Consider the following 16,234-nt stretch of genomic DNA (forward strand, 5'->3'; position numbering starts at 1 on the left):
GACCTTTCCCCTTCTCTTGGAACGTGGATGATGAGGCCCATCTGACTGTTGTGTGGCCCATTATTATTATTATTATTGCTGTACTTTTGATTATTATGTCCATTTCTTTGATAAATATATTGGCTTTTCATTTAAGTTATGCAAACTTTAAGATGTGGGATTTGGATTTTAATTCATTGCAGCCCCTTTTGAGCTGGGATCCTATAGGAGGGATCCTTCCCTCCTATAGTCACTATGCAATGGAATGGGTTTCTCAAAGAAAAAGGATAACCACAGCGGCTTTAAAAAGTTAGGTGCTAACTGCACCCCAGGTTTCCAGAATGATTGATCATAAAAAAAAGTTCTGATGGTGGCAGAGAATTGCCTTCTAAGTTGAAAACCTGCAGATGCTTGTAGCAGGCTGCTTTTAGTGAACTCAGTCCTTTGAGATAGGTATTATCTGTTCTACAGAAGCAATTCCAAGACTGCCTAGCTGTTTCAGTTTTTCTGCTTACTTGAATTATATTATTATCTATGAAATGTATTCTGCCTTTTCTTTTTCTTTTTTTATAACCTGAGGACATTTCTACTAGCTGATCATTCTGCATGAATTGCCCCACTTCAGAATTCATTTATAGATAAGAGGTGGAATTTTTTTGAATTTTTTTTTAAAAATAGAATTCTCTTGTAGGTAACTTTTTGGTCTGGAATGCTTCCTACTAATGTATTTTTAATTGTTTCTAACATTTAGAATAATTCATTTATATAAGCAGTGTGCAAACTAATTTATTATTAAACCCTATAAAGTTCATGAAAATGTCATCCAAATATAATGTATAATTTATGTCTAGATGCTGCTGCTTTAAGATATGATCACCATCAAATCTAAAAACATTTTAATTCTAGTATTATCTAGTATTCTTAAGTCATATCCCCAATGATAATCAATCTTTTTCCTAGCACCTCAACACTTTTTCACAATTGTTCTTGTTTATATTTGTGTGTAAATGAGGAACCATTGTGGTATGGTGCTTAGAGTGTTGGACCTGTGAGACCTAGGGTTCAGTTCCCCCACTCACCTGGGTGAACCTGGGCCAGTAACAGTCTCTCAGCCTAGCCTACCTCACAGGGTTGTTTTGAGGGTAAAGTAGGGGTGGAGAGAACCTCAGAGGATAACTAGGATATAAATGCAATAGATAAACAAATGGTCATACATAGAACAATGGAGAAAAGGAGCCTGATTTGCAATGGTTTTCTGGAGCAAAGAATTGCTGAGGACATGGGGCACAACCTTGACAGTTGCATTTATCTGTGTGCTCATGTTAAATGACTAGAATGGGGAGGATATTAGATCCCAAGTAGTTGCATCATAAACAAGGCAGTAACTAAACACTTGGTCCTTTTCTTACTTTGGTGATGGCTCAGTTCCATCAAATTTACCCCATGTAAAATGACAACTATACACCCACATCTATGTATTCATACTCACATGAAACTTGGGTGGGGGATAGAAGAGTGGGGGGGGGGTTAGTGCCGAATGCTAAGCTTCTACTCCCTTTCTCAACAGCAGTGCTATCACAGCAGTGATTTGGGGGGATACAAAGCAGGATCAGTGAGAAGCATTGCCTGGGGGTGGGGTGGGATGGTACAGAACTAGACAGAGAGGCTTGGGGGTCCACACTCCTGTTCTATAAATAAAACAATGACAACTACTGTTAATCCTATATTGTAGGTTTAGGAGCAGCTTGGGTTTAGGTCTGGGTAAGTCATGGCTGCTTTGTTGTCATGAAAAAGATGGAGTCCTTGGAAGACACAGCGCTTATTAAGATGAAAGGGGTTGAAGTGCTATATATACCCCTAATATAGCTGTTAAATGTTGATCCTTTACAGGAGTAAGCCATATGGTTCCTACCAGATGTTGCAGGACTACATAGGTATGATAGGCATCTTCAAATATCCAAATGGTTGTCACATGGAAGATGGAACAAGCTTGTTTTCTTCTGCTCAGGAGGGCAGGACCCGAACCAATGGCTTCAATTTACAAGAAAGGAGATTCTGACTAGACATCAGGAATAACTTTTTGACAGTAAACACTGTTCAACAGTGGAGTGAACTTGCTTGGAAGGTGGTGGGCTGTCATTTATTGGAGCTTTTTGAGCAGAGTTTGGATGGTCATCTGTCATGGATGCTTTAGTTGAGATTCCTGCATTGCAGGGGGTTTGACTAGATGATACTCAGGGTCCTTTCCAAAGCTACAATTCTATGATTCTATCCCTGACCATTGACCATGGTGGCCTGGGATGATTGAGTTCAGCAACATCTGAAGGGCACCATGTTTGCTACCCCTGCTTTGGCCCTGTATATAGCACAACCACTGAAGTCTTCAGGGAGTGTAGGAGTTATAATTATATCCTCTGTGATTCCCCCCAAAGTACTATAAGGCTCCCATTTCAGGAAGACTTGTGAAGTCTGAGGCTTTGCTAGAACGGTGTTCTGGTATGAGGAGTTTTCTTCAGAATGAAGAAGGACTAAGAGTTTGCATTGTCTTGTGACTAACTGCAGAAAAATCTTGTCATCCTGATTTGTATGATAATGGTATGCCTCCAAATGCCGAGGAAACAGCAGTGGGAGAGGGTTATTTCCCTCGTGGGTGATACTGCATTGCAGTGGTTCCATTCATTCTGGGATGACTGTCTTGAGAGGGTGGTATTGGGGAATTTCTGCAGTTGCTGTGGCAATTGTGCTATGACGCTCCACAGGGTCCTGCCTTATCCCCATGCTGCTTAACATCTATGTGAAACTGCTGAGTCAGATAATCTGGGGATTTGGGGTGCATTTCATGATTATGCTGGTGGCATGTAGCTCTACTCTTCTTTTCATCTAACCAAGATAAGGTTATAGGAATGGTAAATTGGTGCTTAGCTGTGACAATGGGCAGGATGAGTAAAATACAGAAGTTCAGTCCAGAAAGGCAGAGACACTGTTAGGAGATCATTCGTTTGCTCAGATGAGTGATACCTTTTCAATACGTGGGTGCACTCACTGTAGAACAGGGTTTCTCAAACTTGGGTCTTGAGCTATTGTTGGACTACAATTCTCATCATCTCTGACCACTGCTCCTGCTAGCTAGGGATGATGGGAGTTGTAGTTCAACAACAGCTGGAGACACAGGTTTGGGGAACCCTGCTCTAGAGGATCAGGTTTGTAGCTGGCAGGTGTTTCAGGATCCATCCCCATCATTAGAAATGCAAATAACCTTTGTGGCACAGAGCTTAAGGTGGTATCTCAAGTATGATCCTGGGGACTTTCACCTAAGAGTTTTTTGTAGAGTCTGCTGTTTATGCTCACAAGTTATTTATAGCATCTACTCTTCAAAATGATGTCCATATTATTTTCCGATTTAATCCAGATTTACAGTTAAGTAAAACAAAAACGTAAATCTGGATGTCGAGGTAGAACTATGGAATAACATTTGGTTGAAGACCATAGTGTGTGGAAACTGGAAAAAAACTTGCTTGCTGGAGCAGCAACAAGTCCACAAAAACTGCTGGGTGGAAGAGTTCCCTATCTTCATGTAGACAACTTGCCTTCAGTAACCCCTGTTCTTGTCTGCCAGTGTGATAACTCTGATTCATTGTACCATAGCTGTCAACCTTTCCTTTTTTTGTGGGAAATTCCCTTATTCCAGCGCCATTTCCCACTGCTATCCCGGATTGTTAGATATCCTGTAGACTGTCCCCGGGACATGTGAGGATGCTGATCCCTTATTTTCAAATCTGAAAGTTGACAGCTATGCATTGTACATGTGTGACTGCATTTTGAAGAAGGTCTGGAGACGTCGGTTACAGGACAGAGTAAGATACCCAAACACTGGGATTTGGTTCTTCTTCACATTCATTGGCTCCTGATCCATTTCCAGGCCCAATTCAAAGTTCTGATTTGAACTACATGGTTGAGTTCTCTGTATCTAAATGATCATCTCTTTCCATTTGTACCTGCCCACATCCAGGCTCATGCAGCGGGATGGGCAGCCAGGTACACTTGTCCTGGGCCTTGGAGGGTTAAGCCAGCCAATAGGTCTCACTAGGGGCCTGCCAGATTTACGCTGTCATGCAAAGAATGCCCTGGGCTTCCAACAGACAAGTACTTAATGGATGAAACAGCCATGGGAGAAATGGCCATGCCTGTCCATATGCACTGCAAGTCTTCAATAGTAAAATCGGGACCTGCATTACCGCATACTAGTGTGTAGCATCAGATCAGATTGGCTGCCGCTGCCACAGTGGCACATCTCATGGGCTGTGAGTCTGTTGGAGCCACATGTCTAGTGCCAGCGTTATCTTGTGTTAGCAGGGCTTGGGTAATGATGAAACATGTAGAAATAGTTTTGCAAGCATAGTTGATAAGTGCACAATCCTTGAAAGATCAGTGTAGAGTGCAAAAAGTTTTCGAACTTTTGTTTTTTCCAATTTCCCAGGTTTATCTGAGCTACCCTGACATCTTATGTAACTGGAGTGGCTGTATTTTTGTTTGAGTTTATATCTTTATTTTAACAAGGCTCCTCCCCCGGGCCTCAGACAAGAACAATATTTGTTCTTCTAAATGGATATTATACTATTAAAAACCTCAGTGGTAACAATCAATCGTTTTCATCAAGTGGTTTTGAACGAAACAAAAATGTTTAGATTGCATTATGCAAATCATATTAGGCTGCAGTTCAGAATACACAGTCACTTAGAAGTAAATTTTATTTGAAATCAGTGGGACATCCCATTGAGCAAAGTGTCATTAAGGTTAAGCTGTTAGTTAAATGAATTTGTTTGAAATGCGCACAATAAATTTTTCTAAAAATGGAAGAGCTTTTTTCAATTGTGATTTCACCTAGCCTAGGTCATCTTGATTCTGAAAATAGATATAAAACCCGTTGTACAGGTGAGTGCTTAGACATGACTAAGAGTATCAGTTTGCAAAGTAAGAGTAGTTTGAAGGCTTAAAAAAAAAATCTATCACAAATCATTTGTTTGGCTCTGGATAGTTGCCATCCCCAAAACCCAAATGACAGATTTTGGTGTGGGTTTTGAGATGATTGTTTACCACAGTGCCTTCCTCCCTTGAATGTTTTGAGTAGCCCACTGGGTAGCTACTGTTTGGAAAGTAATGGGTCACAGTAGGAGGCGAAAGGGGGACGGGTTCCAGAAGCATTTAGTGTTTAATGGGGCTACTGCTGTAGTGAAGCAGTGTGCAGAAATAATTCTGATTAGACTTGGTCAATCAAGCTACAGAATCAGACCTGTCCTTCTCCTATTCATGTCTAAAGAACGGAAAACTGTCATTGTTCAGAATAAAATCTTAGAACTTTCCTTCAAAATACAGTTTTCAGTTCATTTGTATATGAAGCAGGTTGTGAGAGGATGTAGAGAGAAGAAAACAGAGGGACAATTAGACTACAACAAGTCATGATAACATCAGCCAGGGCAAAACTCTAAAGACTAATGTAGATTTCAGTGGAAGTGTTAAGTATTTACACTACTTAATGATTTCCATTCAAACTAGTTAAATCTATGCATGTTTATTTTGGGCTAGATTATCACCTTAGAAATTTTGCAGGTGTTGTACTAATATTAACTTCATGGCATGCTTAATTTATAGTATACAAATCATTTCGCTATTGATCAGGCAGGTGCTGTTAAAAGGTATTGACACGTATATGCCTATTGAAATAGCTAAATGAAGTCGTAACAAAAAATGAAATGAAATGAAAATGTAAGAATAATTATTACAAAAAGTAACTTTGTGTTTAAAATATATAATGTTACCTACCAAGCCCTAGGACTAGTGATAACAGACATCTAGAATAGCTTTGGTTAAGACACTCTCACTCTCAGCTTTGTTAAGTGTGAGAGGTCATGAGACTGCACTTAGTGTTAGGCTTCTTTGACAATATGCTTTGAAGTAGATTATGTTACATGGTGATTGTACTTTTGTGAAGTTTCTGAACAGGTCTTTAGGGAAACTAAGTGGGCATCAAAGGAGCATTTCTTATTGTTTTGAGCATGCAAAACAGCAAGGGAAACATTTTTAGTCGAATTTTTCTAGAGCCACATTGTGTGCTTGTCAGCAAAGAGATATATTGTATTTATAGATGTCATATTTTTCCACAGGGGGAAAGTTTGAAAGGCATCATTGTTCTTGACTAATTGTGTCAAGGCAATTGCTTGAAAAGTAAATGAGGATAAAGTGATAAATCTGGTGTATCAGCCTTGTGCATAATGTGGTAATCTATTCTAACCAATCCTGACTTTCAGAACATTTTTCTTTTCCTGAGTTGAAAGACTTCTTTGTCACCATAAAGAGATTGTTTCTGTGGAGTTACCATGTTTATCTGATCGGAACTGAGTACTACTAGTCTGATTATCAAATGCTGTGGCAGATTGCTAGGTCAAAATCATATCAGAGCATAGAAATAAAAAGTCAAAGAACAGTAAATATAAGGGCATATGCAGGGTAGAGGCAAGACCTTAAGGGAATCCTGGTACTTAACTCTTATAACTCTGAGAATCAGGAGTTATAGTAATGCTACTTTCTGCAACAAATGTCTGCTATTAAATATAATAGAACCATATTCTGAATAAGTAAGAGGTTCAAGCAACTAAGCAGATTTTCTTGCTTTTAAATAAATACAGGGAAGTATTTAACCCCTATTGTATAGCTACAAAGCCCTTGCTGATTGCACAGTGAAGCTTGGGAGGTCCAAAAGGATGTGATTGGCTCTTTAAAGGCAGCTCTCTTTTTTTTGGTACCTCTTTAGCAGCAGCAGAATTCAGCAGCACAGGGATTTATTAGCAGGATTGCTATGAGAGAAAGACTTCTTAATCAAAGTTTTAACTTCTATATCCTGGAGATGAAAAGCAGAACAAAAGTGCATTCATAAGGTACCATACAGAATTATTTTGAAGGTATTACTGGTACATCTAGTTAATACTAAGTAGTTAACAAAATTTTGTTTTGCACCAGTTCATCAGTTTTGCTAACTGTGTTGAAATAGATGTTTTAAAAATGTGAAGACGAAACTAAATTGGATCTAATTAATTCAGTGCTTTACTGGGGGTTGAAATTGGCACCTTTATATTACATGAAGTTCATATAAAGGTATGGGCATGCTATCTTTATAGATTCCAAAAGCAAATGAAAAACAATCCTGGACCACCAAAGTTCATTAGCAAAGTTCCTGTTCTCTTCTATGCAGAAAGAAACTTACTTTGTATGTTGGAATATCTATTTAAGTTCTAATATTGGCTGATGAGAAAAGGAAAAGTTTCTTTCAATATTGATTTTTGTATTTTTGTTCATATCTCATTCACTTGACTTTCTAAATATATTTTACACAGGCAATTATTTTCCTTCCAGTTACACATTTACCAACATTTAACATATCTGAAATTTCATTGAATTTTATACCTAATGCAAATCTTCATAACATATTTTAATTAATATACTATTTTCATGCACTAGAAAGCACAAAACTCAGTTGTGGTTTTGTTGTTACAGCTTCATTAAACCAGAAGCAAGTATGTCAACGTTTTCTGTTTACTGTTGTTCCACTGTTGACTTGTAACATTATTTGTATAATACATTCTTATTTACAACTGCTCATGTTTTGAACTATACTATTATTTGAAAAAACCTATCAGAATTTTTAATTTCATGTTAAGCTGATGTACTTGCAGTAGATAATCATGTTTTGTGCAGGCTGTTTTTTTGTGCAAGATTGATGGGACATAGTTACATTAGGAGCCCTTCTTATGCTATAGAACCCCAAAGCTGAAAATGAACGTGCCTGCTATTAAACAAAAGTGAAATCACTGAGAAATCTGCTTGTAACAAATGTGTTGTATCCAAATCATATGAACAGTAGACTCATTAAAATAAATAGTTCATACTAGCTTGCTAAGGCTCCATTTCTAACCGCGTGTATTCCAGTGTGAGTACCATTGAATTCAGTGGGGTTCACACCTAGGTAAGTGGAGTTAGGATTGCTGCTGAACTTTATGTCTAACAAAGTTAATAAAGTCCATTGATTTAAGTGGGTCTACTCTATGTATGATTTAGTACAGTACAGTGGTACCTCAGGTTAAGTACTTAATTCGTTCCGGAGGTCCGTTCTTAACCTGAAACTGTTCTTAACCTGAAGCACCACTTTAGCTAATGGGGCCTCCTGCTGCCGCCGCACCGCCGGAGCACAATTTCTGTTCTTATCCTGAAGCAAAGTTCTTAATCTGAAGCACTATTTCTGGGTTAGCAGAGTCTGTAACCTGAAGCGTATGTAACCTGAAGCGTATGTAACCCGAGGTACCACTGTATAACCCATTGTATTTAAGTCTAGCATACGATAAAAGCATGATATTTGGGATTAATAAATATTCATACATCAAGAACCACAATGTAATGTGGGTTTTGAGATTCGTATCTATCTCACAACAGCATTATATATTTTGTCTTGATAGATATAACCAAGCAGTTAAAATCTGAACAATTCAGCAATTTAAGCATTCCTTTTTACACTATTGACAGCAAGTGTTATATAAGTCTATGCAGAGTTGCTGTTGTCTGTGTGAGCATGCTTTTTTTAAAAAAAATTGTGTACACCCGGAACAAATTAAATACGTATCCAGAGGGTCCACTGTATTTAACTATGACTAACGATAGAGTACTAACCTACTGTATAATGGTTGCTATCCAGTTAATCCTCAGTTACCTGGGGTTAAATTCAGGAAAGGATAAAATACTTTGCTTTCTGTTGGCATCTTTTCCCCTGTTATGGTTTGTAACTGTATCATCTTCAACTTTTTAAGGCAGGGATTCTCAAGCTTTCTACTCTCAATACCCACCTAAGACAATGACGCTGCAGTCCCTTTTGGGAGGCAGGGTGGGAGTTTGAACTGACATAGCTTGCATAGTTTGAACTGGCAATGCCAAAAGTGGTTCTGAGTCCACATAGCTTCACTTGCAATACAGTCATACCTTGGAAGTCGAACGGAATCTGTTCCGGAAGTCTGTTCGACTTCCAGAATGTTTGAAAACCAAAGCATGGCTTCTGATTGGCTGCAGGAAGCTCCTGCAGCCAATCGGAAGCCACGGAAGCCCCGCCGGAGGGTCGGCTTCCAACAATAGTTTGCAAACCGGAACAGTCACTTCCAGGTTGTGATGTTCGGGAGCCAAAACATTCGAGAACTAAACTGTTTGAAAACCAAGGTACGACTGTATTAGGTACTGTTTAATTAGCACAATCCTCAGTCTAAAAATGTGTATTACCTACTTGAATAAGAGCACCGTATTTGTAGCATGTGAAGGCATAGTGACAAAACTGAATGCTAAATCACAACCTGTTACCAGCATGCTGTCAGCAGCAAAGGGATACATTTAATTGGAATTGAGAACTTCTTTCAGCTTGAGCAGGGCCACATTCCAGATAACAGTAGCACTAGAAGAGGAAAAAAAACAAACATTTACTGCAAACATAGCAGATGCTGGGAGCTATTGCCTTAGTACAGCAACTCCCAGCAAAATAGTATGTACGGTTTAAAATATGCAATGAACAATATAAAAATTCATACTGTCCTTCTATTTCAGTTCCAATCATTTCTTGAAGACCAAGGGTTAAAAAAGAGGCGATCAAACTCAGACTGACTCATCAAAGCCAAGCATTAAACAAAGGTAAAATCATTCTTATTTTGTCTAATTTCTGGGATGTAGGTTATTGAGAAAATCTTGGACATCTTGTAGGAGAAATTGAATGGCCTTTTTCTGCTTTTTTATTTAAGATTTGGAGGCATAAGACATTTTTTGTTCAGAACTTTGTGACATGGTTAGTGGCCCTATGCTTGTTGCTACTGGCAGTGGGCCCTGCCACTGTTGCAGCAGGTGTTTTTACGAGGCTGTGACTGGCTTTGCCTGAGTCCTGAGTCAAATTGGGTCTATTTGAAGGGATTTGGGCATCTAGTAAGTCAGGTTGAGATAGCACAGACTACTTGGTTTGGATGTTTCAGAGCAACTTGTGTCTGTCAGGTAGCAGGGCATTGGATTGAAAAACATGTGGAAAGACCAAGACTTACCTGATCACCATCTGTGTCTTCTCATTTTAATCTAACTGTTTTAGGAGGTTGTGAATGTGACTCCTGAATTGATTAAGAAAGAAGAATGCTCTTTCAACACATGTTTTTGATGCAGAGAGGTTCTTCTGCTCCTAGCATAACATTAATAGAATCTCTGTTGTATAAGATCTGTGGAAGCTGGTGTTAACTTTTGCCAGCTAGAAATTGATAGTAGGGGAAGTGATAGATGTTGTCTGGCAAATTGGAGTGGCTATGTGTCTTACTTTAGGACAGCCTTCTGTTTGAAGGCATCCCTTTATTTCAAAGAACTGCTTCATTGTAATAAAACTTTTTTCGATATAACAGTTTTGTATCCAAAGTACACTGCTTTTTATTTTCTTCCATCCAGGAATTGTTGTGCATTTGTTGTGTGATGAAGATGCAAAAAGGCTGTTTCTGATGTATCATTTTTGCACAAAAACAGGATGTGCAGGGAAAATGTGATATGGCTTTTGCAAGTTTTCATAAACTGCTCTCTGTTTTCAGTAGTCCTTTGACAATAAAATCAGCCAACTTATTTTACATACTGGATGAAGATGGTAATTTTATGTAAGCCTCTGTCCATTAACTACAACATTACTAGGCATATCTTGCAAGTTACTGAGAACTCATAGCAACATGCTGAATTGGTAAATAATTCACATTTATCTGGTGTTTGCCCCTCTTCCCTTGTGCCTTTTATATGTACTAGGCACTGCTCTTGGAAAGAAACTGTTGCTTGGAAAGAAACTTGTTTAAAAATGTTTTACGTGGTTTTTATTTAAATAAAATATTTATACTGAAGACTTTATCCCCCTTGCCTGCTTTTCCATCTCTGAGGCTTAGGAAACAATGGAAGAAACTGATCATAGATTAAAATCCTTACCAGCATCAGCACCAAGAGAGTAATATGTTGATCATATTTAATTGATCATTCAGTTTGGGGGCTTGGAAGGAATTTCACCCCAGAAGAGATCTGTAGAAAAAATTGAGATGGTTTATTTTTACAGGGGACGATAAACCATCTGAGTTTTTTTAACCAATCTCTGTCTTGGTATTGTTCTATGGAATAGTCCACCAGCTTTTTCTGGGTTTTCTGATCCTCAACTGCTAGAGCCAGGGCTGGATTTAGGTTTGATGAGGCCGTAAGCTACTGAAGGTAATGGGGCCCTTTATATAGCAAGGCGGGGCCCATTACTTACATCACATGAGCCTACACAACACAAAACACTGTTGCTGTATGTAGGTTTTATTTTATTTGTTTTTTTATCATATTTTGGAAATGTACACCCAGGGTTTTTTCCCTTTACATTTTTTGGGGGCCCCCAAGAGAGTTGGGCCCTAAGCTATAGCTTGTTTAGTTTACAGTATACGTAAATCCGGCACTGGCTAGAGCAGATCAGCTAAGAAATCCACTGCAAAATAAGCAATCTATTTATTTGCAGCAGGGCTACATCATATTTCACACAAATGGGAAAGGACTTAGTGCTGTGATTGTTTTGAGCCATATAGGGCTTTGGTTTAGTATGCAATCACATTAGATAAATGGTATTTTAAAGTGGCACTTTGGCATGAGATACTCAGGTCTCCAAGTGCTTTGTTTTTTACAAGCCTTGTTTAAATTAATTCATAGATCTGAAAGGCTATAGAAGAATATCCCTTAGGAAGAAAATCATGAAAATGAGAAGGACATGGTAAGGTTGGTGTAGGATATTGATAGCCAGCAATGATCATTTGCAATGGGAAGTCCCTCTTCTCATTTCTATCTTCCGTGTATCCCAGAAATATTTTAATGTGGGGAGGAAGTTCAGTTATATTCCCAACTGTACCAAGATGAAGTTCATAAATATTATAAAATGGCAGAAGACTTAGAAGCTAACTGTTCAGGGCCCAGCTTCTTCACTTTGAACCTCAACTCTGTCTTCTCTTCCCCATGACTTATCAGTTTTCTGCTCAGTGCAACCTATCTCCTCCCAAACAGCAAACAATGGATTACAGTTTGGGCTTGGTCTTGATCCCACCCCCTAGGATCAGCTGTAGCAGGTGAAAGTAGTTAGCTAACAAAAACATGCCTTAATTTTGGCAGGCAAAGGCATGTCATACAAAGATAGGCTATGGATCTACTCTCCATGCCAAGTAAAGGGAATAATTGGATTAGCTATTGAATAGTAATAGTAGTAGTAGTAGTAGTAGTAATAATAATAATAATAATAATAATAATAATAATAATAATAATAATATAGCATTTATACCCCACCCATCTGGCTGGGTTTCCTCAGCCACTCTGGGCGGCTTCCAACAGAATATTAAACAGAATAAAGCTTCAAACATTAAAAACTTCCCTAAACAGGGCTGCCTTCAGATGTCTTCTAAAAGTCAAATAGTTGTTTATTTCCTTGACATCTGGTAGGAGGGCATTCCACAGGGTGGGCGCCACCACCCTCTGAATGAAAGCCCATACTTCTGTGGGTGAGTAGCTGATAAGTTACCATCTGAAGACATCTTGCTCCTACCCGCCCCGCCCCCCGGGTTTTAGTTTTTACAGAGCTTACGTGCCAAAGACATGAGAAACAGTGAACATAATTAATCTGGATTTTAGAAAAAGCTTTTGATAGTGCACTATCCTTCTGATCAGCTTACATAAGCAAAAAGGACTAGTAGGTTGGATTATAATAGAATGCAAAGAATATAGGATATTGGTTGAAGTTGGAGGGAGAGAAATGGTTTTCCTTAAGCATCACTGTTTTTGATTACTGGGTTTATAAAGTGCCTGAAAGTAATGCAATTTTTCAAGAGTTCTCCTGATATATTTGAAATGGCTAAGACAATAGCAAGTATAGATCAACATGTGCCACACCATAAGATTATCTGAAAAGATTTATAGTTGTGCCATGTCTATCAGCTCTTGTAAAAAAAATGCAGAGGATGACAAATCTCCAACAATCCAATCCAGAAACCATAATATGTTCTTGTTTATACAGCACACCTCACTTAAAGCATCAATTGTTAAAGGACACAAATCTAAACTACATACTATTATCATACTGTTATCTGTACAGTATATGGTTTCATGGTGTAGCCTTTAACCATTTCTTTGTGTGCCTTTATATGAGAAATAACCAACTCAATTAGAGCAAAACTAAGGGTGAATATCGCCTACTGTTTGTCATGCTTGAAACGTACTGTGTTGGCCATATATCTACATGGAGGGCAGTGAAACAACTCATAGGGGTGGGCAGATTGTTTGTGGCCCTTAGCATGACATGGCCACTGCAGAACTTGCATGGGCTCATCAATGAACTTATTTACTTCCACTATAGTAAGTTTATATGTCAAAAGAGGTTCATATACCCTATCAGACCAGTCTATCAGCTCCAGCAGGGATGATTCACTGGGGTTGATGGAAGTTGTCCTCCTCAGATGTACAGAAAGATCAGTTCGTAGCAGATCTTGATAACTGATGAAAGCCAATACAAAAAGTGCTGAATCAATATCTTGTATGAGCTTGTGCTAGTCTGGTGTCCTCCAGATATTTTGTACTATTTTGTGCTAGGGCTGATGGGAGTTGTAGTCAACATCTGGAGGGCAGCATGTTGTGGAAGGCTGAACAAATTGTTTCTAGGGGACTCATAGTAAAAGAAACAGAGCTATGTTGGTAAAAATTAGAAATGAATATATACAGATCTTGGAATGTTTTTTGTAACATGTTGTTTTCCACCCTTAGGGTACCTAATAGGGAGATGATGCATGAGAAGTTTATTGTTATTAAGGAGAGGGCACATGGCCTGTCATTTTTATTCACCTTGTAAGTCAGGACCTGCTTAAATTGGATTCGTGCTACATTCTTGCAAAAATCCAATTCAAATTGTTTGCACTGTGCTATTGTCAGGGTTTTTTTGGCAGCAAGTTAATTTTAGCAATCAATATGTTATGTTATGTTACTGCACGCCTACATAAACAGGGAGTTTAAGTGGTTTATTTTTAAATCTCAAGTTATCGCTTGGAAAAAGAAATATGTCTTCAAAAGCTAAATTTTGGCAAATGTTTTTCATTTTTATTTTAATGAGCAAAGAAGGCATGAACACCTATTGCTATTCACCATACTACTCTCTAATTGTTAGTTCCTTTATAAAAGAACAAAATGAATACTTCAGTAACCTTCGCAGTTGCTGTGGTGTAGAAATTGTCCAGTATATGTAATATCTATTCTTCAAACAATGGACTAGAGATTAAGCATTGCATCCAACTGTCATACTCAGAGTAGATGCACTGAAATCAATGGACTCAAGTTAGTAATGTTCATTGACTTCTATAGTTCTTTTCCTCCAAGGTTCCTCACCAACAGCCTAAGGGATCTCTAGTCCCTAGATTGGCTAGAGCTGCCATGTCAATGAGGCAGACTGCAGCAGAATCCTCTGATGGTGGTGCCCCTACAAGCAACCCACCACCCCAGCCCCTGCCACCAAAGAAGCGAGGAGAAGCAGCAGCTTTTGGCGAGATCTTGTGTAACTGTTTCGAGATCTTGCTGCTGCCACTGCTTGTCTTCACTTTTCCTGTGGTGGGGGGAACACCTTGCCTGCCTCCAAAGATGCAAGGAGAAACACCTGCATCTTCCAGGTTCTAGCAAGATCTCACAGACCTCTTCCAATATGTTGCTGGAACCCAGAAACCTCATGACCCCAGTAAGCAAGGCTTCTGCCGAGGGGCAGATGGAGGCACAACACCTTCCTGTTTTGCCTCAGTTTGTGAGACCAGCACTGTAAATCATTACTTCCCATAAATGTCTGAAATAATTGCGGATAACAGAGTTCTATAGCAAATCTCATTTGAAGATACTGCCATGCACTTAAATTTAAAGCAGATACCAAGGGACTTGTGTTTTATTAATGTGCCATCTGAGTAAGGGGGGGAGCACATTATGTTTAGAGGATAATAAACATGCTTGCACTTTGCGCCAGGGTAATGAAGTGTAGTATGTTGCATCTTATTTAAATAAGAAATGCTTTCATTGCTAGGTGAGAACTTTGCTTGCTAGCCTGGTCCAAAAATAGGATAGGCCTTTCCTTTAGGTCTCAGTGCAAAACCTACCATGACAAACCTACCATGTCGTCTCCCAGTACAATAGCTCTTCACTGATTCTCTCATTTAAAAGTCCTATAACCTTTATTTTTCACTCCCTTTGGCATCTTTTGTTCTTTTGGGGAGCTATGACAACTGTTAACATGTACATGATTACACATGAAACAGGTCTACTCCTTTGAAATACTCCTATCTCTGGTAAATCCCATGAGTTGGCAAGAGCTATTCAGCCTTTTTCGCACACAGTGATTTGCTGCTGGTGCATATTGTGCTGCCAGCAGCAGATCCTAACACAAGGGCAAAGCTCATAAAGGATCAATTTGGCACAGTTAAGCAACCTCGCTGCTTCAGAGCTTTCTGATTTGTTGTGAAACACTTACTTTGCAATCTCATCCAAATTTGTTGGCTGCTGATCAAGCTCTTACTGATTATATTGTGGTGCCAAACAGACCCCAGTTTAGTCATAGCTTTGAATAAAATCAAAGTGATACATCTTACCCCGACTGTCAAAGTACATATGCTTGTGACTTCATATACCCTTACAGAATTTCCAAGAGTAAGCAGGTTCATATATTAACTTTACTCAGTAATGTCATTCGTCTGGCATTAACACCACTTTTCAATAGCTCGGTGTTTTGTTTTGTATTTTACATGGTCTAGTAATATTGCAAGGCTTTGTTGCTTCACTAGAATGTTGATGACTAGTAGCAGTTTCCAAAGCCTGCTGAATGAATGGATAGTGTAACGTCAGTGCTTGAATGACAAAAGAATGGATACTCAAATAGAAATGGTGCATAGTTTCCAAAATGATGGCAATTCATGTGGTTTCCTGGCTCTTACAACTTTGGAATGAATTATTTGCTGTTCAACTTTGTAAGAGGTGTGATACAGGAAACACATTTCAGCATTGAAATTATGAAATGCTCACATCCATTCATCTGTCAGTGAATTCAATAGATTGCGAAATATTATTAAAAGGAGTCAAACTAGTACAAATGTTTTGAAAGATGATAGGTTTTCTGGTGTCAAAACATCTATTGAAAATA

The 16,234-nt window shown here is 38.7% G+C and overlaps 2 protein-coding genes and 1 long non-coding RNA gene across 53 annotated transcripts in view; 1 reads left to right on the forward strand and 2 right to left on the reverse strand.

The window, feature by feature from the left end:
- LOC310744041 overlaps positions 1–16,234 on the reverse strand; it is a 352,149-nt gene that overhangs the window by 106,956 nt on the left and 228,959 nt on the right. The window lies entirely within an intron of this gene.
- Positions 1–16,234, reverse strand: part of LOC310743925 (uncharacterized protein) — a 797,205-nt gene that overhangs the window by 98,609 nt on the left and 682,362 nt on the right. The window lies entirely within an intron of this gene.
- The window catches only part of NRCAM (neuronal cell adhesion molecule), a 144,495-nt gene that overhangs the window by 42,157 nt on the left and 86,104 nt on the right, over positions 1–16,234 (forward strand). For 37 of the 50 annotated variants that reach the window (XR_014539253.1, XR_014539254.1, XM_083574343.1 and 34 more), the window contains one exon: positions 9,610–9,693. The gene's annotated coding sequence lies outside the window, so the exon portion shown is untranslated. Of the gene's footprint in view, positions 1–6,787; positions 6,912–8,483; positions 8,550–9,609; positions 9,694–16,234 lie in introns of all 50 variants that reach the window. The other 13 variants (XM_083574348.1, XM_083574384.1, XM_083574342.1 and 10 more) reach the window with 2 other exon arrangements.

The sequence above is a fragment of the Podarcis filfolensis genome, assembly GCF_964270895.1.
Source record: "Podarcis filfolensis genome assembly, chromosome: 10".
NCBI classification, from domain to species: Eukaryota; Metazoa; Chordata; class Lepidosauria; order Squamata; family Lacertidae; genus Podarcis; species Podarcis filfolensis.